Source organism: Nannospalax galili, unplaced genomic scaffold, assembly GCF_000622305.1.
Source record: "Nannospalax galili isolate Female #2095 unplaced genomic scaffold, S.galili_v1.0 scaffold1093, whole genome shotgun sequence".
Taxonomy (NCBI): domain Eukaryota; kingdom Metazoa; phylum Chordata; class Mammalia; order Rodentia; family Spalacidae; genus Nannospalax; species Nannospalax galili.
In genome coordinates this window covers 761,142-773,690 of record NW_008333777.1, presented here as the reverse complement: position 1 = coordinate 773,690, position 12,549 = coordinate 761,142, and the positions used below count along the sequence as shown (strand labels likewise).

The 12,549-nt window shown below is 44.0% G+C and overlaps 1 long non-coding RNA gene across 2 annotated transcripts in view; it reads left to right on the top strand.

Moving 5' to 3' along the window:
- Nucleotides 1-12,549, top strand: part of LOC115069501 — a 156,056-nt gene that overhangs the window by 74,848 nt on the left and 68,659 nt on the right. Inside the window, exons 3-4 of one of the 2 annotated variants that reach the window (XR_003848764.1) lie at nt 460-536; nt 4,766-5,377. This is a non-coding gene — a long non-coding RNA (uncharacterized LOC115069501). Of the gene's footprint in view, nt 1-459; nt 537-4,765; nt 5,378-12,549 lie in introns of those variants that run through there. The other variant, XR_003848765.1, reaches the window with a different exon arrangement.

Genomic DNA, 12,549 nt, shown 5'->3' with positions numbered 1-12,549 from the left:
GGTCTCCATGAAAACAGAACTCAAATGTGATTATTGGGACTTGTGATCGGCTATAAACAAGGTCTAAATGAATGATACTAAGTAAAACCCTGAGGATTAAAAGAAAAATTTAAAGTACGAGTCTATATAGTTCATAATATATTCATGGAGCTTTGTTAACTACAAACCACGTCAGTGAAGATCCTGTGGCCTGACTCGTAGTAAAGAAATCTTAATGAGTAATCATGACTCCCCCAAAAACGATTTTGTTCTATTAGGTTCCTTTTATTCATATAATATTCATATAAATATTCACAGATGGAAAAATTTCCAAGTCTCAACACAGCGAATACCAATTCAGAGCCACCACAAATGATTAAGTTGAAAATAATGCTATAATTTATAGGATGGGTGTAATTGGGAACAAAATGGCAGAGACAACAGTTAAGCATCCTTCAAAATGTGCTGACTTCCCAACAGGCGCGATGGCGTGAAGGATGGCTCTCCTGTGAAGAACACAGACAGCAAACACCTGGAGGCAAAGCAATCCAAAAGAGGTAGTCATATCCTACAAAGATGGTTCTGGAAATGCCTCCTCAATGTGTTTCTCCTTTGGGTTTCCAGAACAGAAATATATGATACAAATCGATGTGTAAGCCAGGCATGGTGGCATGCCTCACCCAGCACCCAGCAGTCAGCAGGCTGGGGCAGGAGGATCTTGAGTTCAAATCCTGAAAAGGCTATCTAGCAAGATCCTATGTCAACAATAACAACAAAAAGAAGAAAATTTAAAAATAAAAGATTAAGTACAGTGTGGTGGTGCACACCTTTGATCCCAGCAGTTGGGAGGCAGAGGCAAGTGGATCTCTATTCAGATGGAGGCCAGCCTGGTCTACATATTGAGTTCCAGGCCAGCAAGAGCTATAGGGAGACCCTGTCTCAAGCAAGCAAATAAAAAGTAAATAAACAATTAAATCCAGGTCTAAATAACAGATGAATGTGCTTTCAATTAATTTAATGTTTTAATTCTTATAAGAAAACATTGCAAGATACCTTAGTAGCATCCTAAATTTGATAGGCATACAGCAGTTCAGGCTTAAAACCTGTAAGTTTGCATGATGCAACTTGGGTGTATGATTATTACTTTGATCACTTTCCTTCCCAGGATTCACTTCTGTTCCTCCTATTTTTGCATCAGAACTCAAGTTCTGTGATCTTAATGCTTACAATATTCACTGGCCAGGATATTATATTTATAGCTCTATCCAAATGGGTGATGCACTTTACAAATCATTTCACCACAGTACAAATGTTGTGATCTTAAAACTATTTTTTATGGCTGAACACCCTATTTCATCCTCCAAGAATCTAAGACCTATAAAAAACAACCTATCAATCAATCTCAAACACATTACAATTTACTGATGGGTGCTGATTTGTCCAATACAAATGGGACAACAGTTCAAATAAACAAATGCTTATGATGTTCAATGATGTGTAAACAAGTTCCAAGCAAATAAGTGGGCACGTTTGCTTCCTCCTCCAGCCTTAGTTCCTTGTTACTTAGTCTTTAGCTAAGCCCTTCAGTGCCTCCACCTGGGTGGGATTCATCAGCAAGTTACCTTACAGCACTGGCCATTTCTAGAAAATTAAAGCTAGAATTAATGCTAGAAACATGTTAAGGCACGGTCGTGATTCTTATAAATCCCCCTTCTCGGTCATGGCTGATCATTCCATTATGTCATAATTATCATACAACTATAGCGTAAATACATGGTTATTTCCAGCCCTCAGTCCAGATGGTCGGTTACACGATAATTACAGTATGTTTGTACTTACTGGGTTTAATTACCAGATAATCAGGAAGAACATGCAAATTGCTAGGTTGTTGTAACACAGTACATTGATCCAAGTAAAACCTGTGTATTGCATATAAGTAAACAAGCTCTTACAGGGGACTGTGCCCCTAACCTGTGACGGCAAGAAGCCTTGTGATTGCTTTGTAGGTGCGTTGTGTGGGTTAGCATTCCACTCCCTGGGCTTGGATTAATGTCCAGATTACAAGGAGATGTAATAGGAGAGACGTTCATCCTACCACACCTCTGTGGGGACAATGGAACCTGGCCACAGGAGTGGCTGAGCACGGTGCCAGCTCGTGGCTCTGGTATCCAGCTCTTCCAACCGAGAGCATTCCAGAGCCACCTGCAAGCCCAACTGTGTACCTGCCCAAGTGCTGGCAGGGAGAGACTGCAAAACACCAACCAACACCCTCCTCTGAGCAAAGTGTCCCTCCAGGCAGGGTCCAGCTCACAGTGCCCTGTATGTGTGCCCAGCCGCCAGCCCTGCAGCTGAGTAATCCTCCCCCCTCCCCGCCCCAAGTAGAGCTTCTCCAGTCAACATTTTCTGATTCCCATGAATCAGAACACGGCTGCACATTGACTGTGGCAATTGGCTGAAAGTTGGGCGTGCCACATGAGCCAATCTTATCATAGAACATTTTTTGGAAATGCCGGTAAAGCATCTCCCTCTTCCCTCCTGGATGTGAACAATGAAATCTGAAGTGTCATGGCCCATCGGGTGCCATTTTCAACCATAAGGACAAAACTGGGTCTTTAGTGACATCACTGGGCCTCAAGATGCAGCTCTACCTGAATCCTTCATCTCCATTTTCCAAGCATCTAGGAGAATAAACGACCTCTCTTGATTGTGCCACTTTGATCGTGCAGGTCTGTCTATTAACAACCAGAAGCACAATACCTTTGAAGGTATTTCTCTGCCTGGCTTGCCATAGAAAATCCTTTATCAGCTTGTTTTGATTATTTTGTTTTGAGGGTCTCGCTATGTAGCACAAACTGACCTTAGCTCATCCCCCAGCCTCAGTCTCCTGCATGTTAGGATTGATAATGGGCACGCACCATCATGCCTGACCCTGATTGGTGTTTTGCATGGACTTCTCAGCCCCACTCCTACATGTGAACAGCCTCCACTCTGATACATCATTTCGAAGCTAACATGTTAACTACCTTCACTGGTAAGACAAGATGGAAGAGAAGGGCCCACTCCTGGGGAAGGAGTAGGTGGGGTAGGGCAGGAGAGGGAACTTTGCAAAGCCCTTCTCTTCTCCAAAGAAGTCTGGAAAGGTGAACGATGAGGCAAGTCAGGTGGAATATTACCTAAGGTTGCTCTAAGTCATGGGCGGAGATGGGCAGGATCCAAGGGCATGATCAGAAAAAAATTGACTTATAAAGCCAAAGGGCAAAGGATTGGGAACTCCATGTCAGAACGGTTAGGTCAGATGTATAGGGAGCTCTTACAAACTTTGGGGTAAAGAACTGCTACTAGGTGACCTTGAGCCTATCTGTCTGTCTGTCTGTCTGCTTCAGAATGGAGCTTTGAAACAGCTGCACCAGGCTGGGTGCTCCTTTGTCACCCACTAGCTCACTGAATGTCTAACTAGAGAGTGCATGCCACTGTCCAGGACATCAGATTAAAGACAGATGCTTACAATGGCCCTTTTCCTCCAGCACAGGTATAAGGGGTTGACCAAGGATAGAGGACCTAGGAGAGAAACAAACCAAGTCACATTGAGGGAGAACGCTCCAGAACTTACCAGAAAAGTTAACATTTCTGAAATCTCACTGGGAGGAGCCCTGGGAACTGAGCAGGGAGGGAACATGCCTCCAGAAGGAGTCCAGAACATTGGCAGGGGGTAGAAGGAGGCTGCAGATCTGGAAACTGCGAGGTAAGAGCCAGCAGGACAAAAGAGGCCTAAAGGGCCTCAGATCCAGCCCTGGGCAGCACTTGTTTCATGATGGCTTGTAACAGGCAGATTGACCCATCAGCTTTGCCTTCAAGGAGGTCACTACCTACGCTTTCCTCTATAACCTGTTCCTAGACTACTCTTCAAAGACCTGTGGGAAGATAAAGAAAAGGGGAACTGTATCAACAACCCCAAACAACGGTGTGAATGGGACACATTTAGAATTCCAGCTACTTGGGAGACTGACACAGGAAGATCTCAAGTTCTAGGCCTGCCTGAATTACAGAGTGAGTTCAAAGCCAGGCTTGGACTTGAACTTAGTGAGATCTCTCTCAAATGTTTGAAGGCCTGGAGCAGAGCTCCCAGGCAGAGTGCTTGCCTAAGCATATGTAAGGCCGGGGGTTCAGTTACCGGCACAAACAATAAATGACCCCAAACTATTCATCCCAAAACGTAGCACAGCACAATCCATGGGCCTCAGATGCACATGGGCCATCAGTGTCCTCCTCACAGCTGTCTGATATGCAAGACACCCTAGAAACACTCAATACATCTTTCTTTTCAACTGTTTTCCCTCAAAGCAGGAAGGCCTTCTCTCAGCACATGAGGAGGTTGCAAAACCAGGCATTTTCCAGTCACAGCACCTCCCAATCAGCATCTCTGGCTGGGATGCTGAGCCTGCGTAGATGGGCCAGTCAGCTCTTTTCCTGGTGCTATAAAGCTTGAGTGAGACATTAATGCAGGATGCTATCAAAAAGAAAGAGGCATCTTGCATCAGATGACCACAATTACGCATGCAGATGGATTCTGGATGGACCAATGACAAAGAAAGGCAGGAAGTGGGTTTTTAGGTCCGTGAGCTGGCTGATTTTTAAACAACAACAACAACAATAATAATAATAATCAATCAGGGATTATTGATATGAATAATGACCAGCATCAGATTACAATGTGCTATGGTCAAAATCATCTCCTCTAATAGTCACAATAACCTGAGATACATACTATTTTGTTCCCATTTTACAGCTGCCTAGAGAAGCAAATAGCAGTGCTACGGTGGGGAAAATTTGAACACCAGCCACAGGACACCAATAAACATAACACACTTGACCTTACTGATGAAGAGCACCCATTAGGAATTATTAGAGTCAATCCCGGAACCCTGGTCACTGACTTTGGTAATGCCCAGCACAGGACTGATGGCCGTCTGTTTCCCAGAATTTCTCATCGGTGAACTCCACTCACAGAACCGTAGCGCTGAGCCAAGCGAAGCTCCATCACCTGGGCCAAGTTCCCATTGAAATGTGTGTGTGTTTGGGGTGCCTAATGATTATTTTCAGTCTCGGTTCCTGATTATCTGGTTTGGGTTTTGCACGATTAATTAGGAGCCTAAATTAATGCGAAGGGAAACACGTGTCCAGCTGGGCCCCCCAGATGTTCCTGGAGAGAAACTCTCCAATTTGCTCAGCAGCGTGGCAGTGTAAACATGGCTTGGGGGGATGCTGGGAACTGCTGCTGTCCTCAGTACTCCTGGCGGGGAGGACCGTGGGGCTGACTGGGCAACTGGTACCCAGGCCTGGGATGGTGTCCCGTATTGCACCATCACCCAGTGATCCACTTTCCCTTCTTACTGTGGCCCTAGGTTCCTGTCCATGGTGACAAAGTCCATCTACCAGTCTGGGTTTCCCGCTCTTTGAAATGGTAATTAAATGAAAATAAGTGGAGGTTCATGGTGGCTACTTGGCGTCTCTACATCAGGAACCCCCATCCCTTCTACGGCCCTCACTCTCTTTGGAGAAATAGGCCAGCTAAGGGATGGAAGGGGAGGAAGTGGGTGTCCTCTCCCAGAGTGCCAGCTCTTCCGTGCTGGCACTGACTCCAGTGCCCTGCACTGAATCAGGAGTTTGTGGCTCAACTCCTGTAGCTTTACTAGAACACTGACACTGTAGCCAAGAAGTTCCTGTGAGTAAAAGGTGCTCCTCCTGGGAGGGAATGAGATACTGGCCCACTAACATAGGGATGGACCTTCAAAATGTCATAAATGCTGTGTGAAAAAGCAAGACCAGACATAGAAGTCCACAGTGGGTGGTGTAGTTGATCTGAGACAGCTGGACAGCTGGACACATCACAGGCTCAGAGCCTGGGAACAGAGTGCTGATTCCAGGACTGGAACCAGATAACCGGCACACGGTCTCTGTTGGGGATAAGAGCGTTCTGAAGATGGGCAGGTGATTTTACATTCAATGTGAATTTAATTAATGCAACTAAATTTTGCACTTTAAAAAATGCCTAAAATAATTGGGTGTGGTGGCATATACCTTTAATCCCAGTACATGGGAAGCAGAGGCAGGCAGATTACTGTAAGATGGAGGCTAGCCTGGGGTGGTCTACATAGCAAGTTCCAGGCTACCTGTGGCTACAGGGAGACTCTGCACCCCGCCCCCAATAAAACAAAACAAAAATAGCTAAAGTAGTAAAATTTATGCTATTTTACGATTATTAAAGAAGGGGGGAGCAGCTCCTGAGGTGAGGCAGGCTGATAGTTTCTTGGATGAGTGGGCAGGTTGAAGGACCACCTCTGCAAATGGCCTACCCCCCCACATGCCCCTCCCTTGCTCAAGTTGCACACATTGGTCCCCACAGCACTTGGGAGGCAGAGGTAGGCAGATCTCTGGTCAGTCTGGTCTACATAGTGATTTCCAGGCCAACTGAGGCTACAAGAAGACCCTGTTTCAAAAAAACACAAAACAAAACAAAATGAAGCATGAAAGATGTTGCCGAAGGCCCTGGGAATATGCGGAATTCTGCTCTGGGCCTTCTTAACTCAGTTATCACGTCACTGGAATTCATGGGAGAAAAAGATCTAACATCTTTCCCTTGTTGTTTGGAAGTGAATATTTAGGTATCAATGAAAAAATACTCTAAAATCATTGACTTCATTTTAACTCGGAGTCATTGGGTTCTTATATAGTATATATAATATATATATATATATATACACATTAGTATATACTAATTGTATAAAATCATGGATTTCATTACAGCATCACCGCACGCGTATACAGTGGTTTTTGGTCATACTCGCCTCCACATCACTCATTTCCCTTCCCCTCCCATGGCCCCCTTCCTATTCCCTAATGTCCTTCTTATGCTTTACCTGTTTGTTTTTTGTCTAGATTCTGCATATGATAGAAAATATGTGACATGTGTCTTTCCAAGTCTGGCCGATTTCACTAAACATGATGATCTTCAGCTCCATCTATTTTCCAGCAATAACATACTTTTTCTTCTTCTTCATAGGAGACTAATACTCTACTGTGTGTGTCACATTGTTCTTTTTATCCATTCATCCGTTAATGGGGACATAACCTATACCATAACTTGGCTATCGTGAACAGGGCTGCAGTAAACAGGGATGTTCAGGGGTTTCTGTTGAATGTTGGCTAGATCCTTCATGTATACACTCAGGAATGGGATGGCAGATGGAGTAGTGGTTCTATTTTTAGTTTTCTGAGTAGCCAGCATACTGGTTTCTGAAATAGCTTTACTGATTTACGTCAGGGGCTTACATCTTAGTAAGAGCCAAATAATAAATAAATAAACTGCACATCCAACCTGCCAACAAACTCAATCTGGGCCTGTCAGAATTTGTGTCGTTAGTGCCCACCACTGTCAGACACAATACACATTCCACGAATGTGTCCTTCCTGCCTGGGCCCTCCACATTTCCTTCTGCTGGGGGACAAACTTGATTTTATTTTTTATTTATTTTTTAAAATTATTTATTATTTTTATTTTATGTGTATGTGTGTATTATCTGCATGTAGGTAAATGGACCCATGTCGTGCAATGCCCGCGGAGGACAGAAGAGGCTATCGGATCCCCTGGAACTGGAGTTATGGACAGTTGTTAGCTGCCATGTGGGTGCTGGGATTCGAACCCGGGTCTTCTGCAAGAACAGCCAGTGTTCTTAACTGCTGAGCCATCTCTCCAGCCCCAAACTTGATTTTATTGATGTAACCCTAAGCCTTAAATAATATTTGTCATATAATAGTCGATATATGTGTAAAATTAATAAAAGCCAACAAAATTTAAGGGAATAGTTTTAATTGTGCCAAAACTTAAAGAAACAGGGTCCTGTGATGAAATGGAGAAAAAAAGGTAGTGGGGGAAAAGGAAAATAACTTGGGGTGTGCTTGTAAATTAGGTGACTGGAAAGTTTTTTATTGTTATTATTTCATTATTTATTTTATTACTATTACGTGTGCTCATGTGTATGTGTACACATGTGCCATAGCATGGTACTTGTGTGGGGGCCAGAAGACAACTGGTGGGAGTTACTTCTCTCCTTCTACCAATATAGGTCTTAAGATCAAACTCAGGTTGTCAGGCTTGGCAGCAAGGACCTTTACCCACTGTGGTGGTTTGAATGATAACGCCCCTCTTAGACTCCAAGTATCTGCATTCTTAGCCCCACTTGATGGCGATGTTTGTGGAATTTTAAGAGGTGCGGCCTTGCCGGAGGAAGCATGTCACTGGGGGTGGGCTTTGAGAGTTCACAGCCTTGCCCACTTCCAGTCTGTCTCTCTGCATCCTGTGTAGGTAGAAGATGTGAGTGCTCAGCTTTCTGCTCTGGCTGCCACTTGCCATGCCTCCCCTTTCTTTTTTTAAAGTCTTTATTGAAATTTTGTGTATTTCATACAGAAAATCATCTTTATACCCTCTTCCCCTTTGGGACCCTCCCATAGCCCCCTACACTGGAGTTAATACATTCTGTTGTGTTAAGTCCTGTCACATAAAGTTAGTGTCCCCAGATGTCCCTCAGTGTAAGTTCATTCACTGGGGTTTAATCAGCCTATCTAGATTCCCCCACTTTAAGAAGATCAGCTCTTTCTCACCCAGAAGTAATTAGCTGCCAATAATTCTTCGACTAAGATTGGGGCCTGCTGCTCATTTCCACACCTCTGTGCTGGGTTTTTGTCTGCTTGAGTTTGCATGGGTCTTGTGCGCACATGCTGACACCACTGCTGGAGGTTCATATGAGAAGAGTCCCAGGAGTCTATAGGACTATTTCCATATGGCCATGTGCCTCCTCCCTGGCTCTTAAAATTTTTCTTCCCCTCTTCAGAAATGGTCCCTGAGCCCTGGGTGGTGGATTTTAATATAGGAGTCCTGTCCAAGGACCCGCACTCTGCAGACTCTTATTCTCTGTGTTTTGGCCATTTGTGGCCTTTTGCATTCCTGGCCCTCTGTTGCATGAGGGAGCTTCACTGATGAGAACTGAGAGATGCATTAATGTTCCCTTCATCCCTCATTCTATGTTCCATGAGCCTTAGGTGTAGAGGTTGCATTCTAGATGTGCCAACTTAGGCTTGGGCAATTCACAATCTCTGTGTGTGACCAGTTGTGGAACTTTGTAATTGTCTCTTGAAAAAGAAGTTTCTTTGATGGGTGGTGACCGAGATACTTGTCTATAGATTTAAGGATCCATATTTTGCACGTAAACGTAGTAAGAAATTATATTAGTCTAGGGGTGTGAGGATATGAGAGCCTTGGAGTTTTCTCTAAGATCTCATAGATCTCCAGCTATGTGTATTTGACTAGGTTTACAGTACCAGACATGAGTTTCACCCCATTGAGTGTGCTTTAAATCCAATTAGGTAACTGTTGATTACCCCCAAGATAAAAGTGACACTATTGCACCATTGTCATTTGCTATGCTGGTCATTGATGTGAGTTTTAGGCCTTGAACCTGGGGCTGGGCTATTGATTGATGTTCTCCCTTACCAATTTGCATAATGCTCTCCAAAGCTATGAGAGCTAGCCTTCAGGGGAGGTGGATTCCAGGTCAATTCCAGCTTCGTTGCACCAAATCCTATGCCCAAAGTATGTCCTGTCTTCAGCAACAGGGTAGGTCTTATCAACAAGTTCTGGGAGCCATGCCTTCCCTTTCACGATAGACTCTTATCCCTCTGGAGCCATAAACAAAAAAATTCTTTCTTCTATAAGTTTCCTTGATCATAGTGTTTTATCACAGCAACAGAAAAGTAAGCAGTACACCCTCTGAGCCATCTCGCTGACCCAAGAAAGTATTTTTAATAGATGACACATGAATGGACACCTACCGGGATAAAGAGTCTCCAAGGAACCCTGTGGAAGAAGAGTGTTCCAGACAGGGAAACAGCAGGTGCAAAGACCCTGCAGTGTGAAATCTCCTATTGCTTCATGGGAACAGAAAATATGCAGAAAGGAAAGAGTGAGGCCGGGTGAGGGTTTCAGGCCAGGGTCAGACCACATCCTGGAGGACCTGTTGCTGTGCGAAAGGAAACTGGGTTCTGTTCTGTAGTGAGACGAGATAGGAAGGCACAAAGCCATCCTTTTTTCTTTGTAACATAGCTTTTTAATCATGTAAAAAAGGACATACAAAATGCTTTTTTTTTTTTTTTGTCTTTTTGAGACAGGGTCTCCCTGTAGCCCCAACTGTCCTGAAACTCACTATGTAGACCAGGCTGGCCTTGAACTCACAGAGATCTGCCTGCCCCTGCCTCCCGAGTGCTGGGATTAAAGGAGTGTGCCACAAAATGCTATTTTAATCCTTTCAAAGTGTATAGTACAATAACAGTTAAGTATGTTCACAGTGGTATTACCGTCACCACTAATACTGTCATCATCCTGACCTGAAGCTCTGTCTCAGAAACACTAATACCCATTCCTCCTCCCTCAGCCCAGTTACCCCATGATTCTTTTTATGAATCTGAGGACTCTGAAGGAAGAGAACTTCATATGATTTGTCCTTCCATAACTGGTTCCTTTCGCCTAGCATAGCATCCTCGAATCATGCTGGTGAGAGTCCCTTCTCAGGTGACTGCTCTCCTGCAGCTGGCTTTATCTGTCCACTGTCCTTGCTGGTGTCTGCATTTCCTCCCCCTTTGGCAACTGAATAACATAGCTGGGAGCATAGGTGCTCAATGTATCTTTGCAACGTTTCTTTCAACTCTGCCGTTGGTATGGGAAGAAGTTGAATTGATGAATGACATGATGATTCTGTTTAATGTTTTCTACCATGGCTGGAGTTTTCATTCCCACCAACAATGCAGGAAAGGCCCAGGGTCTACTTTCAGATCACATGGTGTGTTCTGGGGTGTGTGCATGTGTGTGTGCGTGTGTGTGCGTGTGTATGTGTATGTTTTGAGCCACCTCAAAATGTGTGAAGTGGGGCCTCATGTGATTTTGATTAACATTTCAATCCTTTACTGGATTTATTGATGTTTGTTTTTTGTTTTTGTTTTTGAGACGGGGTCTCCATGTAGCCCCAGCTGACCCAGAACTGTGTAACCAGGCTGGCCTGAATTCAAAGAGATCTGCCTACTTCTGCCTCCTGAGTGCTGGGATTCATGGCATGTGCCACAATGCCCAGCTTATTGTTTGTATTTCTTCAAGTCCTTTGCACACTTGGTGTGCTGTTGTTGAATTCCAGGGATTCTTTATATATACTAGGTATTAACCCGTTGTTGTAAATGCATGTATGATCTGAAAATGTTTTCTTAGATCCTTTATGCTGCACTTTTGCTTCGTTGGTGTATTCTTTGGTCCCAAATTTCAGGTCTCGATGAAGTCGAGTTTATTCACTTATTTTTTTTGCTGCCTGTGCTTTGGTATCAGATCTAAGAAATAAATGCTGACTCCAACATCCCTCAGCTTTTTTCCTGCATTTTTTTTCCAAAGAAGAGTTTTCATTCTTGCCTTGAGGTCTGTAATCTATTTTGAAGACTTCTGTTATATGTTGTCATCCACAGTTAAGATTTTGACACGTATTCATTGATCTGTAGCTGCCTTTGGGTAGTATTTGTATTGAAACAATATTCTCTTACAGCCTTTGAAAATGGGATCTGTTTCAACTCACATCTTTCAGCAGTGTTTTGCAGTTTTCATTGGTTAGTCTTTCACATTCTTGGTTAAATTTATTCCTAAATATCATCTGATTCTTTAATGTTCTTGATTAGCATATGTGAATTATACATAAGAATGCATTTCATTTTTATATTTTCATGCATGTGCATAATGTCCATCCTTCTCCCTGTTACTGTCTTGTTTCCCCACCCCTTTAACCCCTTTACTTCTTCCAATCAGCCCTTACTTCTACTTGCATGTCTTTTGTTTTTAATAACCCAATGAGGTTCATTAGGGTTTCTTACAGGATCATAGGTGAGAGTTTATAGCTTCCTGTAAAGGAATATGGATGCCTTACCAGGATGCCTTACATTACTAAAGGAAACATTTCACCCTATACCATTAACCATTAACTGCAGCTAAGCCCTTGAGGGGGTGGGGCCCCATGAGCCCCTACTTTCTCCATTACAGGATGTAGATGGGTCCAGTTGTATATAGATCAAAGTTCATGCAGTCACAGCTTCTGAGTTCAAGAATGCAACCACTGTGGCATGCCCAGAAGTCCTTCCACACCTCTCTCCCCTTCCTCCAGCTCTCACATTCCCCACCCCTTCCTTCTCGGTGCCCCCTGCTCCTTGCAGGGGGTGACACAGAGGTCCAATTTGTGACTGAGCACTCAACAGTCGCTTATTCTCATCACTCTGAAAAGTTATGAGTCTATAGTCACTGCTGACCACTACACACAGAGGCTTCTCTGACCAAAGGTTCATTTGTGGTTTTTTAAAAGTTCTCCACACGGCACTACTATCCTCAGGCCTCTTGGGGTAAGTCTATAGCGCAGCTCTCCGCGCTGGGACTCCCTAAGCCTCATTCACCCTTCCATACATCTCACCCAACCACCCTCCCTACCCCTCGCCTTC